We start from the raw sequence: 21,375 nt of genomic DNA, 5'->3' as shown, positions 1-21,375 counted from the left end.
TTTATCAGATGTTGTTTCGATGGGTCTTTGCTTATTTTTGTCATAAATTGTAACTCATAACAATACAAAAACAGGTCCGCAATAAGTGGTGCACAGTTGGTCCCCATTGGAATTCCGATAATCTGACGATATACGGAATCCCCAAAGCGAACAAAAATGTTATCTAGTAAAAATTCAAGGGCATATATAGTATCAAAGCATGTCCAATTAACATAGTTTTTTTGTTTATTGCTACTAAAAAATGACCTAAAAGAGTTTGAACATATATATTCACATTCTGATTTTTTGAATGCCCATTTAATTAGGTGTGTCCATAAGTCCATAAGTCCCAAAGTTGGTTTCTGATCTTTAACTTTATATTACTAAACCAAATGTTATGAAACTTATTCAGTTCTGTTCTGTTCTGTTCTGGTATATATCTCCGTTTTATCGGAGCACTCCACTTGTCGAATGAGCATTAAAATCTTTAATTATACTTAACCGAAAAAGCGGATATTTTTATATTTTAAGATATGAAAAATATAATTTGAAATAAAATTAGTTAGTTAAAGTGAATTAAATAAGGGTTTAAAATGTCTTTGATAATATATTAAAAGATGGTCTGATTAATCATTTTAAAGTCTTAATTGAAAAAAAAAGAAAACAAAAGGGGGGGGGGGCTTAGTATGCCCTCTATCATCCCTTCTGGATCAGCCATAGCATAATGTTTCCAAAAAGGGGGTATTTTTTGTTTAGAGTCAATAATTATGTAGACATTCTCAATTTTATTTTGATGCTCAAACTTTTTATTGCCTTAAAAACGCAGAAGAAATTGAAAACTATATCAATACAGAACGACATGTTTTCTTAAAAGTAAAGCAAAACTTTTGGTCTACAAAATTTTGTTGGTTATAGCAAAAAAATTAACCTAAAAATATCTGTCATTATCCCCCTACCCAGTTTACAACACATGTACATATTATGATGAAGGACCAGTTGAATTGAATCTTATGCAATTTGATTGGATTAAACTATAATTAGTTGACTTTCAATCTGTTTATTAAGTTTTTTGGTTCATGCTTTTTTATTGGCGAGTTTTGGATGTGTCTATGGGCCACTCGATATCTCTCGGCCGGAAGTCAGAATCAATTTCTCGGAACGTCTCGAAAGTTTTCGGTTATTTATACAAGTCTTAACAGGTCGTTATCAAGTCTTTGATGTGGTCCCTTGATGGCCCTTGACGATGCAATTATATGTTTAAAACGACCACTGTACACTGTGTATATCTAGGTCAATTATAACGTGGTAGTGTCTATTGTCTCGATAACATGTAAACTAATTATGTTTGAAGATTGAACCACGGGATACTGTGTATTTCATCATAGACTTACGAGAGAGAACATTCTGGTTCAAATATTAATATTAGATCGGAAAACAGAAAGATAATATTATTCTTATCAAATTTATTTTATTCAATGCGAATCAAAGAAATATGTATAAAACATATACTGTATTTATGTTTCTGAAGAAACTAACAATGATTGAAATCAGAATGTTTTCAGAGTTGCAATTAAGAAATAAGCATTTTATATGACAAGATACTCTGCTTTGGTATTTTTAAATATTCAGTTGTACAGGAAACATAAAAATTAAATCTTAATAAATTATTGCATCATACAAAAAATGTTTATAAACAATAATCCTTATATTTCTACGTTATGTATTACATACCATTTTGTTGTTTGGGTTTTATGAGTACATGTAATTATCATTTATTTTTTTTGTATTATTATATATACATAAAACAGAAAGTAAGATAAATTTATAAATATTCAAATTTTAAACGGTCGTGAATAAAAATACTTGTGTGTTTTCAATTCATAAAGCATGATTTTAACTCCTTGCAGCTCACATCAACCGTAAAAATAGTGTACAATTATCACAACAAAATTTAATTACGACCATAATATTGATTGTTTTATACTGTTTTAGTATGGATTTAGAAGCCTTTGCTTATATTTTGCATAGTAATATATTCACATAGTGGAATGTTTGAATTTGAAAAAAGATTCATTCGATAAATAAAATGTATGGGTGTGTTGACCAACTATCCTACACGTCTTGATTCATTCACATTATAGATCACATTTCAAAAGCGCACTATCGGTTTGTGTTTTCAAAAATTCTGGATAAAATGTCAATGAATCCGGAGTCAAAACATTTAATGTAGACCGTTTGAAATTCGAATTCAGCTATTAGATTTTCCTGAGTATCAGTGAGATGCTTTCTATTTACTATTTCGTGTGCTTAAATACTACTTGCATGCAATACTATTAAATTCACTCGTGAAAGCTTATGTTTGTTTTTGTTATCTAAATTCAGGACACGGCAGAAAGAGCTTTACATGTGACTTTCAAGCACGGTCATCATTACAAACGGTATTCTGACCTCGAGTTGTTTCTATTTTATTTCTTTTTTGAGTCACTGTTCTATTATAAACTTTGACCTGTGCGAAAAGCTAAGGATTGTCTACCCAAAGAATACTCCTTAAATTTGAAATGTTAATGTATTTAGCCTTTTAACTTTTTTCATTCGAGCGTCACTAATGCTTTTCTTGTAGACTTTATAACTCGTGTCCGGCGAACATCATTTTAATTCTGGTATCTTTTTATATCTGCATACCTTTTTATATAAATTGGTTATTTCGAAAGTGTGTAAAGGTATTTATAAACTTCTGAATTAAAAAGTTCTTCGGCAAAACTAAGTTTCCCTGTATAATGTTTGAATTGATTTAAGCAAAATATAAAGATATGATAGATAAAATAAATGCATCAAGAATTCTAGATTATAAAGCAAACTGAGTGTCTAAATTTATATTGCGATAGGTTTGTGCAATTTGCATAAATCATCCGGTTAGTGGAAATTAGGATTTGCTAAAGAGTAATAATCGGAAACATTATGTACATTCCCAAGTAATATAAATAAAATAGTCGAGCTTTAAAATAACTATTCAAATAGAAGCTGTAAATATATACTTTCAACTGGCTTCTTCTATTCGCAGGCAATTATTTCAGTTCAAAAGCAAACACAAATTCAGTAACAATCTTTTGGTGACCCTGCAGTCAGCGGTCTTAGGTTCATGTATTGCTTTTCTTTTTTTAAAGAAAGCAACTTGTTCATACACATATGAACATGCATGAATCATACAAAAGTTTTCCTATTTAATTAAATGGTCGTTTGTTAAATCTGAATGCAAATATATTTGCTGCAACTCATTTAAAGCCTTCTTCTCTAATGAGAAAGGTAAATATGCTAGATATTCTTACTGGAGGTTTGATGAGATGATTGAAGCTGTTAATTTTCTCCTTGATAATACCAAACTTAGTAAAGACCCATCTAAATTGCATTTAATTGATAAATTCAACAACACTTAATGTTATCTTGTTGATATTTCCTCGTTAAATAATGAAGAATTTTCACTATACACTGTGAAAATTAACCCAAAGGAACTTTCTTTAAATAGATCAAGTTTAAACAGTAATAATGGTCCTTTCCTAGATTGAGAGATTTCAGTTTTAAACATGAAACTCCACACTTACATATATGACAAAAGGGGTCATTTACATTCCCTATTGTTAATTTTTCATTTTTGGATTGTGATGTTCCTTTGGCACCATCTTACAGCGTTTATATGTCACTACTCGTTCATAATGACTGTGTCTGTTGTGACGTTTTTGATTTAAACGAACTTTATCTATGTATTATTGGTAAATTATTAAGCCAGGAATTTTGTTACCACAAATTACTTAAAACCTTTACAGATTTGGTTTTGAAGTTTGGTTGTACCTGTAGAAAACTTATTTCAAACGGGAAAGAACATCCTCATCTTTGGTGGAAGAAGACTTTAAGTCTTCTGAAGGCCTATAGTGCCGACTTTAAAATCATTGAACCTCCTTATGCCGCATTCCTTGACAGTGTATTACAATTTTTACGGAAAAGTTGTTTACCATGCCTGGAAATTAAGAAACGATCCTGGTAAACTTATTGATCCTTTAGATAAACTTATACTAAAAGTTTACCAATTCAGCACTGTAATAAGTTCACTGAATATTGTTTTTATTGGTATCAGTTAGTTAAAAGCAAACTAAATATTATTGTAATATGCATATACACATTCATTGATCTAAAATTTGTTGATACCTGTATGTTGGCATTGCACAAGGTCATGTTTTTCTGTGACTGTTTATAATGTCTTTACACCAATTCCTTAAGATGTTGGATGTGTACTGATTGATGTTTTAGTATAGGTGCAGGATGTTTTGTCGAGCCTGCGACTTTTGTAGCTGTGGCTACGGTGACGGTGTTAGCCTACTTCCTAAAAGCTTTATATTTTAGAAGGTTGAAGACCTGGATGCTTCAATCATACTTTGTATATTGATGCCTCATGTTACGAATATGCCATCTGTCACATGTTCATTGTCCTTGACCTCATTTCCATGGTTTAGTGACTATATTTAAAAAAAAGTAGTATTTTTTGTAATGTTAATTTCTCTCTTATGAGTAATAGGATAACTATATTTGGTATGTGATAACCTTGCAAGGTCCTAATGCCTGTCAGACAGTTTTCACTTTACCTTCACATGATTTCATGGATCAGTAAACAAGGTGAAGTTTTGGTGGTCAAGTCCATATATCAGATACTATAAATTTGGTGTATGGAATGATTAAAAGGTGTACATGTCCAACTGACAGATGTCATCTGAACTTGACCTCATTTTTATGGTTCAGTTGTATAAGTTAAGTTTTTATACGACCGAAAAAATTAGAAATTTTTTGGTCGTACATTGGTATGTGTGTCATTGTCGTAGTCGTCATTGTCAGCATTGTCTGAAGACATAAGGTTTCCAGATAATAACTTTAGTATCAGTGAATGGAAATCAATAAAATTTTAAAGGGGCACTAGCTACGAGATATATAAAAAATATAAAGTTTGATTTTTTTTTGTTCAATCAATAATGAAAGTGAAATAATGAAATAACAATTCGCTTTTTGCGGCCAGAAAGGTTCAATTTTGTTGAATTATGCTAAGAAACATTGATAATTAGTTATTCACTTGCAAGTGAATGAGTCGACCTCTTTAAATGCTGGTTATTAAAAAAAAAAGAATGTCAACAATGAAAGTGAAACTATGGTAAATCATTTGATTACTAATTCGATGCACTATAAAATCATTCTTATACGGTTAAAAAAAATGAGAAACATCTATTTTTAATCTATAAAATAAAATCAAACAGACCTATAAAAATCCAATTGCACGTGTTGGTTTAATCTGTTTACATCGCTTATATGGTCATCTGGGGTCAAATCGATAGTTAATTAGATGACGTCTGGACTAAAATACACACGAAACAAACCTATATATTATTTACCCCATGCTCTGTAAACTGTTTATTTTAGACTTTCGATAGTTTGGATAAATGTTTTTCATTGTTATAAATCAACTATGAGAATTTGAGTCAAATCGGTGACCATGAATTTGATAGCTAGTGCCCCTTTAACACAATGTTTATAACCACAAAAGGAAGGTTGGGATTAATTTTTGGCGGTTATGGGGGTTTAGGAATTAGGGATCCAAAGGGGTCCAAAACAAGCATTTATCTAGTTTCAGGACAATAAGTTATGATAAATATTTCAATTGCTCTGAAATTGTACCACAATGTTCAATATCATTAATTAGACAGTTGGGATTTATTTTAAGGGTTATGGGGCAAACAGTCTAGGGTTTAAGGTCCAAAAACAAGCATGTTTGTAGTTTCTGGACAATAACTTATGTATAACTGTACGAATCTCTCTGACATTGTACCTCAAGGTGTCTTACTAGAATGGAAAGGCTGGAATTGAGTTTTGGGGTTGTTGTTCCAAGGAAGTTTCAAAAGGTAAGTGGGGCAAAAAAGGGACCCAAATAAGCATTTTTGTAGTTTTCAGTCAATAACTTGTATTTAAGTGTACAATCTTTCTGAAATAAGACCACAAATTTCTATACTACAAAGGGATGGTTAAAGGGGAGGTTATTGCTCAAATCAGTAAGCAGTTAGGGGCAAAAAGGAGGAAACAAGGTTTTTTTCTGGTAAAGGACAATTTAGACAATTTTAGAGGAGTAAAGGGAGGTAATCCAATTAAATTTTAAAGAACACTGTTATATATGTTTGATTACTTGATTACCTCCCTTAAGCTGCTTGAAAATTATGGATTGAAAAATGATGATTGTCTATTGTGTAGCTGTAAATTTAAGAAGTTACTGTTAATTAATATAAATTTTAACCATGATTGTATGTCCTTTTCTATTTTAATATTTTATTATATATTTCAATGAGTAGTTATTGTTGCCAACTCCATTACAAATTTGAATTGAGATTATTTTTGGAATTATGGGAAACAAAAAAAGAAAAATAGGGGGGGGGGGAGGGGTTGTTTAAATAAGAATTAATTTGTGGAGGGGGGTGGGGTGTCAAAATGTTCTCATTTCAGATTTTAGTGTATTGCTCAAAAGCAAAAACAAATTAAGTTCATTAAACCACATTCATTCTGTGTCAGAAACCTTTGCAGTGTCAACTATTTAATCACAATCCAAATTTAGAGCTCTATTAAGCTTGAATGTTGTGTCCATACTTGCCCCAACTGTTCAGGATTTCAGCTGTCTGTCTGTGGTTTTTTTTTTTGTCTGACTGTTTGTCTGATTGTTGTATTCAAGTCTGTTATTTTTTTTTTAGGTTATAAAAGACACTTCAATAAAATGTATGGATAATTTGATTGAGATACAAAATACAATTAAAACACATGCAGATGGGACTGTAAGTACTACAAAACTTGTATAGTCTTTATGGAAATTTGATTTTATGCTTAATTATGATAGAATAATTCAAAATTTGGTAAACGGCATATTAGATAAGCAGGTGGTCTGTTTAACATGTCTTATATTGGAATTTCATAATTTTGATAGCTGTTATAAAAATTTGGTTGGATCAAGAGTTCATGTTTGAGTGTTTTACCCTTGTCCATAATTCCGTAATTCCTTAATTCCGTCATTCTGTCATTCCGTCATTCCACAACAATTGAACCATCATACAGGTTTTTTTTCTCGCCTTCTGATATTGGACTGATTTTTGGTTTGTGAGTTAACCCATGATGAGTTACAGATCAAGTTTGTGTTTCGTTCCTCTTCACTAATTTTTGCTGAAATTGCTGGCTTTGGACTTGATAAATTGTTGAAAATCACAGTTATACGGACTGTTAGATGTTTTTATGCCCCACCTACGATAGTAGAGGGGCATTATGTTTTCTGGTCTGTGCGTCCGTTCGTCCGTGCGTCCGTTCGTCCGTCCGTTGGTCCGTCCGTCTGTCCCGATCCAGGTTAAAGTTTTTGGTCAAGGTAGTTTTTGATGAAGTTGAAGTCCAATCGACTTCAAACTTTGTACACATGTTCCCTATGATATGATCTTTCTAATTTTAATGCCAAATTAGAGTTTTTACCCCAATTTCACGGTCCACTAAACATGGAAAATGATAGTGCGAGTGGGGCATTCGTGTACTGAGGACACATTCTTGTTTCTTATACTATATGCAATAGGTCAACTATATTTGGTGTATGGATTTTTTAACTTTTTTTTTATTTGACCTTAACCTCATTTTCATGGTTCATTGCACAGTGTTAAGTTTTTTGTTTTGGTCTGTTTTTTCATATACTATAGGCAATAGGTCAACTATATTTGTTGTATGGAAAAATTGTTAGCTGAACATGCCTGCCTGGCATGGTTCATCGGACCTTGACCTCATTTTCACGGTTCATTGGTCAATGTTAAGTTAACTTGATTATGTTAAGTTTATGGGACAGTTCGACTATTGTCAGTATTGACATAATATCAATGGATAGTAAAGAATGCGAGAAATTTCAGCGTGTGCACTCTTGCTTCAAAAATTTTTTTTTTTAAATCATGGGTTATTGGACTTTTTTCATGCTACAGGTTGTTCAAAATTGTCAGATTTTATACAGATTATGCATGGAAAATCAAATTTTGTGTGATAAAAAGAAAACGTAAGATAAAATGTCAGAAGATTGCTATTATAACATGATTTCAGTTAAGAAAAAGAAAAAATGGGGTCAATGAATTTGTTTTCTTGCTAAATATCAAAATAGGAAAATTTATAACACTTTCTATTATAAAATTACTTTATCTGAGTTATCTCTTCTTATTTGGCAAAGTTGAAAAAAATCTAATCAAACACTAACAAGGTGTTTTTGAGAAGTTACAGCTGTAACTATATATGATAAAACACACAATTTTTCTATACTTATATCATAAGTCTTTTACATAAATTATATACAACTCTCAAAATTTGCAAATTTCATTAAATATCTAGACCAAAGTTATCTGCTTCTTCAAAATCCAAGATGGAGAAGACACTCAAGCCACCTTAAACACTTTTAACTTCTACTAGGTGAAATTAACTTGCTTACAAATGCAACAACAAAACATTGATTTAACTAAACATATCTGCCTCATTGCAAAAGATAGTCTTAACGAACTTGGGGATGATCATACAGTTGCACGCCGACATCTGCAGAGAAATAATCAAATACATAATACAATGTGGCTGGAACATGCTCTTTGCTTTAAACCACATGCTATAAACTAAGCACCAGATGGGGTAACAAGGGGAGACAAATCTAGTACACAGAGTTATCAATTAGGTACATAATTAAAGAGAGTTTTCAGATCTCCTTACATATAAAAAAAAACATAGTAAAGGTAGATATATAGTTGCATTACTATGTAGTAAACAGTAAATTTGTGTAAATTAAAGAAAGCAAGGGTCTGAGGCATTAGGATCTGGAATTTTTTCACCTAATTTTGTCATTTTGAGATAACTTAAAAGTTATACTATCCATATAAGACAGATAGAATTTCACTCTTCTGGAAACAATAAACCTATGAAATACCATGTCTGAAAAAAAATACTGTTACAAATTATCCCCAGGATAAAATATCACAGAGGAAGAAATACACAGCAAAATTGTTCAGCAAAGTCAATTTTAGAAATAGGTCAACATGACCAAAATTATTGTCAATTGACCCCATAAGGAGTTTTACAATGTATTTTTCTCAAATTTTTGAAACCTTAACAAAGATCTTCTCCTTTGAAACTACTGGGCCAAATAAAACTAAACTTGGCCTAAAAATTTCTAAAGGTATCTAGAGCCTACAGGTAGTTTATGTAGATTGAATATTTTGTGTTGCTCATATACTCATCTTGTGTATGCATCGAAATAACTGCCTGAAATAAAATTTCTTTTTGTTTTTCTGTTTTTTCAGGATCCCTACACTTAAAATTAGCTTTTTAATGATGAGTAATTTCACTTTTTTTTCTATTAATATGATTGTCAAATTTATATCTAATTCCATGCATTTTTAAATGTTATATCTTTTCATAAATTTTTTTTCTCCGTATATGCCTATATACCCAATAAGAAAAATATACAAGTAGACAACAGGGAACACAGAAAATTTGAATCAATTTTTATTTGTCAATCTGAGCTTAATTTTTCACAGACTTTTGCTCGACTATTATTTCACCATAGTGAGTTTGTAGATGAGACCAGATACTGAATATCAATATTGATACAATGAGTAAATAATACCATTGTCGCTTTTATTTCATGATCCTAAATGATGAACATGTCTTTTTTTACAGGACACACAGGCCAGTTACCAAAGAGAAGAGACACTTCAGTATTTAAATCGCTTTTTAGAAGTTAATGGCAGCAAAACTATTTCCAGCCTTCCATTAAAGTCCTGGTTTGAACTGTCCAAAAAATCTCATACTTGTATGGTAGACTACAAAATATTATTTACAGCATCATTGGATGTTTTTCCTGAAAATTTCAGTGATGTCTCACAGCAGATTTTTTGTGTCAAACTCAACTGAGAAGGTCACTTCTGATAAAAATATCAAACCTCTTGCAATGTTATCAACAATCGGTATTACCAGAAATCAGAATCTTGGCAGCATAGAAGACAATTGTTATAAATGTTTTCATTGTTTATGACATACCAAGAAGTATTGCAACTTATCCCTGACTTTACAGAGTTAAAATACTACACTTCAAAAAAAACATGGGGCTATGGACTGCCTGTACCTCTAGCAGAAATACACAGACAAAAAATGGATAGTTTCTTAGAATTTATAACATCGCCGCATATTATCAGAAATCTACCATATGGTGAAAAGAAATTGAAATTATCTGATAGAACAGTTCAAAATGTGCCAAACCTGATTCGATGCATGGGCTTCTCAGATTTTATTTAACAGTACAAAGTATATTGTGAAGAAAAAACTATTATTCCATTAGGTAAGAATAAAATAAAGAAATTCTTATATTATATTGCATACTTGTTACAAAAAATCCATAATTGTTTTGGTCTCACCTAGTCAAAAAAGAAAGACATAGATATGCTAGTCAAGGTCTATCGATTTTGAAACTTTTCCTTATATAACATGTATAATTTTGTGATTCAAACCAGTCAAATTAAGTTTTAACCTCAAACTAATTGCAATAGTAAATGTTTTAGCTCTAATCTATAGCGTTAAGCCCTGAATATACACAGTAAAAAGTCCCATAAAATCTAACTTGAGGAAAACTCAAAGTCATCATTTTAAAATTCCTATGGAAACTAACATTGAAAGGGGAGATAAAGTCTATTTTTGTCAATTTTTGATTGTTTTTTTTAAATTTATGTAAAATATAATACTTTGATGGGATTATAAGTTTATATTAAAATATTGTATATAATCTTCTGCTCATGAAATGTACAAAACCAAAGTGTTATGGGTATTATTATTATTTTTGGTGCATTTTTCATTTAGGAAATTGCAAATTTGTGGCTTTGTGTCCATTTTGAAAAAATAATGTGAACATTTGGTATTGTTTATATCTCTATATTATACTTTTTCAGCATTTATCTTGTTGAAAGAAACTTTAAACCACAAAAAGAAGAATATATGCTTAATCATTTTTATTATATTAAATTTGAGATTCTTTACCTTGACATGTTGAAAATTTCAATAACTGGTCAACTAATGAATTACGAAATCTATATTGTAGCTTGATTAAAGATATGAAAAAACCCTTAGAGTTGTTTGTTATACTCTTAAGACAGTCGAAATACCAAGAATGAATACATTCTGTTGAATAGAAGTGGTAAAGTTATAATTTTGTATCAATTTTTATTGATATTTCTGCTTTTTTTTGCAGAGTTATCTCCCTTTTTCAATGCAAATCTCCATATGAATTTGAAATCATGATTCTTTATTCTGTGTATATTAGGGGTATAATGCTAGATTAAAACTTAAAAATCTTCTGTTGCAATTAGTTTCAGGTTAGGATCAAAGGAGAAGGTTCACGAAGGGTTAAAATTGGCCCTGATTTTTTTATGTTTTTTGAATTGGGCCAAAAAATTACAAATGTCACATAGAAATACCTGTGATAATACTACTAAGACAATAACATTTTTTCTGGCACTTTCCTTTACTATTTATGGAGCAATGACCCCTTAAATTAGTATAATTTGTATTAAAAGGTCAATTTTGGTACTTTTTGTCCATAATTTTAATTGTTTTTGGCATAAATAACCTTGGCCTCCATCTACGATCCAAAAAGTTTTTATATTGATGAAATCTATATCAAAATTGAAATCTTTTGGTTACAACACATTCTGGATCGTAGGTGGCGGCCAAGTTGTTTCAAAAGCTTTTAGGTCTGAAAAATGCACCAAATCATCATATTTTGACAAAATGTCCAAAATGGGCTTACTTTGGTGAATATCTTGTAGTCTTTTGAAAAGAACTGATATACTTTGCATTGATACTTTTGAAAAGAACTGATATGCTTTGCATTTATACTTTTGAAATAGACCCATTTACGAACCAAATTGAGACCTTTTTGGTGTTTTACGATAAAGTTGATATTTTAGGCCATTTTGTGCCATTAGTGAACCTTGTCCTTTATGCTAGATTGACTGGACTATTAGGACAGTTTATAGGGAAACCACTAGTGTTAGGTAAAAGTTATTTAGTATACATATTTGTATTATGACTTTCTCTTTTGTTGTCTAAGAGTTACGATACTTTATTAATGAAAAAAATGTTGTATTACCATTTTGTATGATAAACATGATAAACCAAGATTGCTTTCACAAAAAAAATGTATTTTAACTGATTGATAGACCCTCTCAATTTAAATGATTTTTACTAGTGTCACCATAGAGTAATAGAACTTTGTTTTAGTCGAAAATGTGGTTTTAAAATCAAACTCCACTGTATACTATAAATTTAGAAATTATTTTGTCATTTTAGACTTAAATGCGATTTTGATTATTACGATTTTAAAATCCAGTTTAATTTGTATAAAACATTTCAAAATGCGAGTTTAAATTATTGTGTTTACAACTCTGTCAAATTTTTCGCAATAATAAAAACCTCGCAATAATTTCTGAATTTACAGTACATATGAATAATGATTTATCATACTTCTTTATTGTAGTTGAAAGTACATGTACCAAATGTTATCAGAATGTACAGCTACCATCTGACAAAACTTTGAAGGTGTTGACTATTTTGTGGCTGGAGGCTGGAGGGCTTTTGCTACCCTAGAGGCTGTAGCTAAAGAATAAAACAGTCTTGATCTGATGACTCAAACTGAAAGTTGAGTATAGTTTTCTTTATATAGGCCCCTATCCCCTCTTTGCAACTATTTTACTAATCCATACTCTTTGTTTTTCTTTCAGATGCAGGGATCCCCAGGGGAGGACAGCAGAAAACAGAAAAAGCCCATTGAAAGTTGATTATAGTTTTCTTTATATAGGCCCCTATCCCCTCTTTTTAACTAATTTACTAATCAATACTCTTTGTTTATCTTTCAGACGCTGGAGAGACAACAGATAACAGAAGAAGCCCATTGAAAGTTGAGTATAGATTTCTTTATATAGGCCCCTACCCCCTCTTTGCAACTATTTTACTAATCCATATTCTTTGTTTTTCTTTCAGATGCAGGGATCACCATTGGAGGACAGCAGATAACAGAAGAAGCCCATGGAAAGTTGAGTAAAGTTTTCTTTATATAGGCCCCTATCCCCTCTATTTAACTAATTTACTAATCCATACTCTTTGTTTTTCTTTCAGAAGCCAGAGGGACGACAGATAACAGAAGAAGCCCATTGAAAGTTGAGTATAGTTTTCTTTATATAGGCCCCTATCCCCTCTTTTTAACTAATTTACTAATCCATACTCTTTGTTTTTCTTTCAGAAGCCAGAGGGACGACAGATAACAGAAGAAGCCCATTGAAAGTTGAGTATAGTTTTCTTTATATAGGCCCCTATCTCCTCTTTTTAACTAATTTACTAATCCATACTCTTTGTTTTTCTTTCAGAAGCCAGAGGGACGACAGATAACAGAAGAAGCCCATTGAAAGTTGAGTATAGTTTTCTTTATATAGGCCCCTATCTCCTGTTTTTAACTAATTTACTAATCCATACTCTTTGTTTTTCTTTCAGGAGCCAGAGGGATGACAGATAACAGAAGAAGCCCATTGAAAGTTGAGTATAGTTTTCTTTATATAGGCCCCTATCCCCTCTTTTTAACTAATTTACTAATCCATACTCTTTGTTTTTCTTTCAGAAGCCAGAGGGACGACAGATAACAGAAGAAGCCCATTGATAGTTGAGTATAGTTTTCTTTATATAGGCCCCTATCCCCTCTTTTTAACTAATTTACTAATCCATACTCTTTGTTTTTCTTTCAGAAGCCAGAGGGACGACAGATAACAGAAGAAGCCCATTGAAAGTTGAGTATAGTTTTCTTTATATAGGCCCCTATCCCCACTTTTTAACTAATTTACTAATCCATATTCTTTGTTTTTCTTTCAGACGCCGGATGGATAACAGATAACAGAAGAAGCCCATTGAAAGTTGAGTATAGTTTTCTTTATATAGGCCCCTATCCCCTTTTTTTAACTAATTTACTAATCCATACTTTGTTTTTCTTTCAGATGCGGGAAAGACTGCAGATAACAGAAAAAGCCCATTGAAAGTTGAGTATAGTTTTCTTTATATAGTCCCCTATCACCTCTTTTTAACTAATTTACTAATCCATACTATTTGTTTTTCTTTCAGACGCCAGAGGGACGACAGATAACAGAAGAAGCCCATTGAAAGTTGAGTATAGTTTTCTTTATATAGGCCCCTTTCCCTTCTTTTTAACTAATTTACTAATCCATACTCTTTGTTTTTCTTTCAGATGCTGGAGGGACAACAGATAACAGAAGAAGCCCATTGAAAGTTGAGTATAGTTTTCTTTATATAGGCCCCTATCTCCTGTTTTTAACTAATTTACTAATCCATACTCTTGTTTTTCTTTCAGATGCCAGAGGGACAACAGATAATACAAGAAGCCCATTGAAAGTTGAGTATAGTTTTCTTTATATAGGCCCCTACCCCCTCTTTGCAACTATTTTACTAATCCATACTCTTTGTTTTTCTTTCAGATGCAGGGATCCCCATGGGAGGACAGCAGAAAACAGAAAAAGCCCATTGAAAGTTGAGTATAGTTTTCTTTATATAGGCCCTATCCCCTCTTTTTAACTAATTTACTAATCAATACTCTTTGTTTATCTTTCAGACGCCGGAGGGACAACAGATAACAGAAGAAGCCCATTGAAAGTTGAGTATAGTTTTCTTTATAAAGGCCCCTACCCCCTCTTTGCAACTATTTTACTAATCCATACTCTTTGTTTTTCTTTCAGATGCAGGGATCACCATTGGAGGACAGCAGATAACAGAAGAAGCCCATGGAAAGTTGAGTATAGTTTTCTTTATATAGGCCCCTATCCCCTCTTTTTAACTAATTTACTAATCAATACTCTTTGTTTATCTTTCAGACGCTGGAGAGACAACAGATAACAGAAGAAGCCCATTGAAAGTTGAGTATAGTTTTCTTTATATAGGCCCCTACCCCCTCTTTGCAACTATTTTACTAATCCATATTCTTTGTTTTTCTTTCAGATGCAGGGATCACCATTGGAGGACAGCAGATAACAGAAGAAGCCCATGGAAAGTTGAGTAAAGTTTTCTTTATATAGGCCCCTATCCCCTCCCTGTATTTAACTAATTTACTAATCCATACTTTGTTTTTCTTTCAGACACGGGAAAGACAGCAGATAACAGAAAAAGCCCATTGAAAGTTGAGTATAGTTTTCTTTATATAGGCCCCTATCCCCTCTTTTTAACTAATTTACTAATCCATACTCTTTGTTTTTCTTTCAGAAGCCAGAGGAAGACAGATAACAGAAGAAGCCCATTGAAAGTTGAGTATAGTTTTCTTTATATAGGCCCCTATCCCCTCTTTTTAACTAATTTACTAATCCATACTCTTTGTTTTTCTTTCAGACGCCAGAGGGACGACAGATAACAGAAGAAGCCCATTGAAAGTTGAGTATAGTTTTCTTTATATAGGCCCCTATCCCCACTTTTTAACTAATTTACTAATCCATATTCTTTGTTTTTCTTTCAGACGCCGGAGGGACAACAGATAACAGAAGAAGCCCATTGAAAGTTGAGTATAGTTTTCTTTATATAGGCCCCTATCCCCTCTTTTTAACTAATTTACTAATCCATACTCTTTGTTTTACTTTCAGACACCAGAGGGACAACAGATAACAGAAGAAGCCCATTGAAAGTTGAGTATAGTTTTCTTTATATAGGCCCCTATCTCCTCTTTATAACTAATTTACTAATCCATACTCTTGTTTTTCTTTCAGACGCCAGAGGGACAACAGATAACAGAAGAAGCACATTGAAAGTTGAGTATAGTTTTCTTTATATAGGCCCCTACCCCCTCTTTGCAACTATTTTACTAATCCATACTCTTTGTTTTTCTTTCAGATGCAGGGATCCCCATGGGAGGACAGCAGAAAACAGAAAAAGCCCATTGAAAGTTGAGTATAGTCTTCTTTATATAGGCCCCTATCCCCTCTTTTTAACTAATTTACTAATCAATACTCTTTGTTTATCTTTCAGACGCCGGAGGGACAACAGATAACAGAAGAAGCCCATTGAAAGTTGAGTATAGTTTTCTTTATAAAGGCCCCTACCCCCTCTTTGCAACTATTTTACTAATCCATACTCTTTGTTTTTCTTTCAGATGCAGGGATCACCATTGGAGGACAGCAGATAACAGAAGAAGCCCATGGAAAGTTGAGTATAGTTTTCTTTATATAGGCCCCTATCCCCTCTATTTAACTAATTTACTAATCCATACTTTGTTTTTCTTTCAGACGCGGGAAAGACAGAAGATAACAGAAAAAGCCATTTGAAAGTTGAGTATAGTTTTCTTTATATAGGCCCCTATCCCCTCTTTTTAACTAATTTACTAATCAATACTCTTTGTTTTTCTTTCAGACGCCAGAGTGACGACAGATAACAGACGAAGCCCATTGAAAGTTGAGTATAGTTTTCTTTATATAGGCCCCTATCCCCTCTTTTTAACTAATTTACTAATCCATACTTTGTTTTTCTTTCAGATGCAGGAAAGACAGCAGATAACAAAAAAAGTCCATTGAAAGTTGAGTATAGTTTTCTTTATATAGGCCCCTATCCCCTCTTTTTAACTAATTTACTAATCCATACTCTTTGTTTTTCTTTCAGACGCCAGAGGGACGACAGATAACAGAAGAAGCCCATTGAAAGTTGAGTATAGTTTTCTTTATATAGGCCCCTATCCCCACTTTTTAACTAATTTACTAATCTATACTCTTTGTTTTTCTTTCAGATGCCGGAGGGACAACAAATAACAGAAGAAGCCCATTGAAAGTTGAGTCTAGTTTTCTTTATATAGGCCCCTATCTCCTCTTTTTAACTAATTTACTAATCCATACTCTTGTTTTTCTTTCAGACGCCAGAGGGACAACAGATAACAGAAGAAGCCCATTGAAAGTTGAGTATAGTTTTCTTTATATAGGCCCCTACCCCCTCTTTGCAACTATTTTACTAATCCATACTCTTTGTTTTTCTTTCAGATAAAGGGATCCCCATGGGAGGACAGCAGATAACAGAAAAAGCCCATTGAAAGTTGAGTATAGTTTTCTTTATATAGGCCCCTATCTGCTCTTTGCAACTATTTTACTAATCCATACTCTTTTTTTATCTTTCAGATGCAGGGATCCCCATGGGAGGACATCAGATAACAGAAGAAGCCCATAGAAAGTTGAGAATAGTTTTCTTTATATAGGCCCCTACCCCCTCTTTGCAACTATTTTACTAATCCATACTCTTTTTTTATCTTTCAGATGCAGGGATCCCCATGGGAGGACATCAGATAACAGAAGAAGCCCATTGAAAGTTGAGTATAGTTTTCTTTATATAGGCCCCTACCCCCTCTTTGCAACTATTTAACTAATCCATACTCTTTTTTTATCTTTCAGATGCAGGGATTTCCATGGGAGGACAGCAGATAACAGAAGAAGTCCATGGAAAGTTGAGTATAGTTTTCTTTATATAGGCCCTATCCCCTCTTTTTAACTAATTTACTAATCAATACTCTTTGTTTATCTTTCAGACGCCGGAGGGACAACAGATAACAGAAGAAGCCCATTGAAAGTTGAGTATAGTTTTCTTTATAAAGGCCCCTACCCCCTCTTTGCAACTATTTTACTAATCCATACTCTTTGTTTTTCTTTCAGATGCAGGGATCACCATTGGAGGACAGCAGATAACAGAAGAAGCCCATGGAAAGTTGAGTATAGTTTTCTTTATATAGGCCCCTATCCCCTCTTTTTAACTAATTTACTAATCAATACTCTTTGTTTATCTTTCAGACGCTGGAGAGACAACAGATAACAGAAGAAGCCCATTGAAAGTTGAGTATAGTTTTCTTTATATAGGCCCCTACCCCCTCTTTGCAACTATTTTACTAATCCATATTCTTTGTTTTTCTTTCAGATGCAGGGATCACCATTGGAGGACAGCAGATAACAGAAGAAGCCCATGGAAAGTTGAGTAAAGTTTTCTTTATATAGGCCCCTATCCCCTCCCTGTATTTAACTAATTTACTAATCCATACTTTGTTTTTCTTTCAGACACGGGAAAGACAGCAGATAACAGAAAAAGCCCATTGAAAGTTGAGTATAGTTTTCTTTATATAGGCCCCTATCCCCTCTTTTTAACTAATTTACTAATCCATACTCTTTGTTTTTCTTTCAGAAGCCAGAGGAAGACAGATAACAGAAGAAGCCCATTGAAAGTTGAGTATAGTTTTCTTTATATAGGCCCCTATCCCCTCTTTTTAACTAATTTACTAATCCATACTCTTTGTTTTTCTTTCAGACGCCAGAGGGACGACAGATAACAGAAGAAGCCCATTGAAAGTTGAGTATAGTTTTCTTTATATAGGCCCCTATCCCCACTTTTTAACTAATTTACTAATCCATATTCTTTGTTTTTCTTTCAGACGCCGGAGGGACAACAGATAACAGAAGAAGCCCATTGAAAGTTGAGTATAGTTTTCTTTATATAGGCCCCTATCCCCTCTTTTTAACTAATTTACTAATCCATACTCTTTGTTTTACTTTCAGACGCCAGAGGGACAACAGATAACAGAAGAAGCCCATTGAAAGTTGAGTATAGTTTTCTTTATATAGGCCCCTATCTCCTCTTTATAACTAATTTACTAATCCATACTCTTGTTTTTCTTTCAGACGCCAGAGGGACAACAGATAACAGAAGAAGCACATTGAAAGTTGAGTATAGTTTTCTTTATATAGGCCCCTACCCCCTCTTTGCAACTATTTTACTAATCCATACTCTTTGTTTTTCTTTCAGATGCAGGGATCCCCATGGGAGGACAGCAGAAAACAGAAAAAGCCCATTGAAAGTTGAGTATAGTCTTCTTTATATAGGCCCCTATCCCCTCTTTTTAACTAATTTACTAATCAATACTCTTTGTTTATCTTTCAGACGCCGGAGGGACAACAGATAACAGAAGAAGCCCATTGAAAGTTGAGTATAGTTTTCTTTATAAAGGCCCCTACCCCCTCTTTGCAACTATTTTACTAATCCATACTCTTTGTTTTTCTTTCAGATGCAGGGATCACCATTGGAGGACAGCAGATAACAGAAGAAGCCCATGGAAAGTTGAGTATAGTTTTCTTTATATAGGCCCCTATCCCCTCTATTTAACTAATTTACTAATCCATACTTTGTTTTTCTTTCAGACGCGGGAAAGACAGAAGATAACAGAAAAAGCCCATTGAAAGTTGAGTATAGTTTTCTTTATATAGGCCCCTATCCCCTCTTTTTAACTAATTTACTAATCAATACTCTTTGTTTTTCTTTCAGACGCCAGAGTGACGACAGATAACAGACGAAGCCCATTGAAAGTTGAGTATAGTTTTCTTTATATAGGCCCCTATCCCCTCTTTTTAACTAATTTACTAATCCATACTTTGTTTTTCTTTCAGATGCAGGAAAGACAGCAGATAACAAAAAAAGTCCATTGAAAGTTGAGTATAGTTTTCTTTATATAGGCCCCTATCCCCTCTTTTTAACTAATTTACTAATCCATACTCTTTGTTTTTCTTTCAGACGCCAGAGGGACGACAGATAACAGAAGAAGCCCATTGAAAGTTGAGTATAGTTTTCTTTATATAGGCCCCTATCCCCACTTTTTAACTAATTTACTAATCTATACTCTTTGTTTTTCTTTCAGATGCCGGAGGGACAACAAATAACAGAAGAAGCCCATTGAAAGTTGAGTCTAGTTTTCTTTATATAGGCCCCTATCTCCTCTTTTTAACTAATTTACTAATCCATACTCTTGTTTTTCTTTCAGACGCCAGAGGGACAACAGATAACAGAAGAAGCCCATTGAAAGTTGAGTATAGTTTTCTTTATATAGGCCCCTACCCCCTCTTTGCAACTATTTTACTAATCCATACTCTTTGTTTTTCTTTCAGATAAAGGGATCCCCATGGGAGGACAGCAGATAACAGAAAAAGCCCATTGAAAGTTGAGTATAGTTTTCTTTATATAGGCCCCTATCTGCTCTTTGCAACTATTTTACTAATCCATACTCTTTTTTTATCTTTCAGATGCAGGGATCCCCATGGGAGGACATCAGATAACAGAAGAAGCCCATTGAAAGTTGAGAATAGTTTTCTTTATATAGGCCCCTACCCCCTCTTTGCAACTATTTTACTAATCCATACTCTTTTTTTATCTTTCAGATGCAGGGATCCCCATGGGAGGACATCAGATAACAGAAGAAGCCCATTGAAAGTTGAGTATAGTTTTCTTTATATAGGCCCCTACCCCCTCTTTGCAACTATTTAACTAATCCATACTCTTTTTTTATCTTTCAGATGCAGGGATTTCCATGGGAGGACAGCAGATAACAGAAGAAGTCCATGGAAAGTTGAGTATAGTTTTCTTTATATAGGCCCCTACCCCCTCTTTGCAACTATTTTACTAATCCATACTCTTTTTTTATCTTTCAGATGCAGGGATCCCCATGGGAGGACAGCATATAACAGAAGAAGCCCATTGAAAGTTGAGTATAGTTTTCTTTATATAGGCCCCTACCCCCTCTTTGCAACTATTTTACTAATCCATACTCTTTTTTTATCTTTCAGATGCAGGGATCCCCATGGGAGGACAGCATATAACAGAAGAAGCCCATTGAAAGTTATGTATAGTTTTCTTTATATAGGCCCCTACCCCTCTTTGCAACTATTTTACTAATCCATACTCTTTGTTTTTCTTTCAGATGCCAGAGGGACAGCATATAACAGAAGAAGCCCATGGAAAGTTGAGTATAGTTTTCTTTATATAGGCCCCTATCCCCTCTATTTAACTAATTTACTAATCCATACTTTGTTTTTCTTTCAGATGTGGGAAAGACAGCAGATAACAGAAAAAGCCCATTGAAAGTTGAGTATAGTTTTCTTTATATAGGCCCCTATCCCCTCTATTTAGCTAATTTACTAATCCATACTTTGTTTTTCTTTCAGATGTGGGAAAGACAGCAGATAACAGAAAAAGCCCATTGAAAGTTGAGTATAGTTTTCTTTATATAGGCCCCTATCCCCTCTATTTAACTAATTTACTAATCCATACTTTGTTTTTCTTTCAGATGTGGGAAAGACAGCAGATAACAGAAAAAGCCCATTGAAAGTTGAGTATAGTTTTCTTTATATAGGCCCCTATCCCCTCTATTTAGCTAATTTACTAATCCATACTTTGTTTTTCTTTCAGATGTGGGAAAGACAGCAGATAACAGAAAAAGCCCATGGA

Source organism: Mytilus galloprovincialis, chromosome 10 (genome assembly GCF_965363235.1).
Source record: "Mytilus galloprovincialis chromosome 10, xbMytGall1.hap1.1, whole genome shotgun sequence".
Lineage (NCBI taxonomy): Eukaryota > Metazoa > Mollusca > Bivalvia > Mytilida > Mytilidae > Mytilus > Mytilus galloprovincialis.
The sequence above is the reverse complement of the archived record's forward strand: the minus strand, read 5'-3'. Positions refer to the sequence as shown.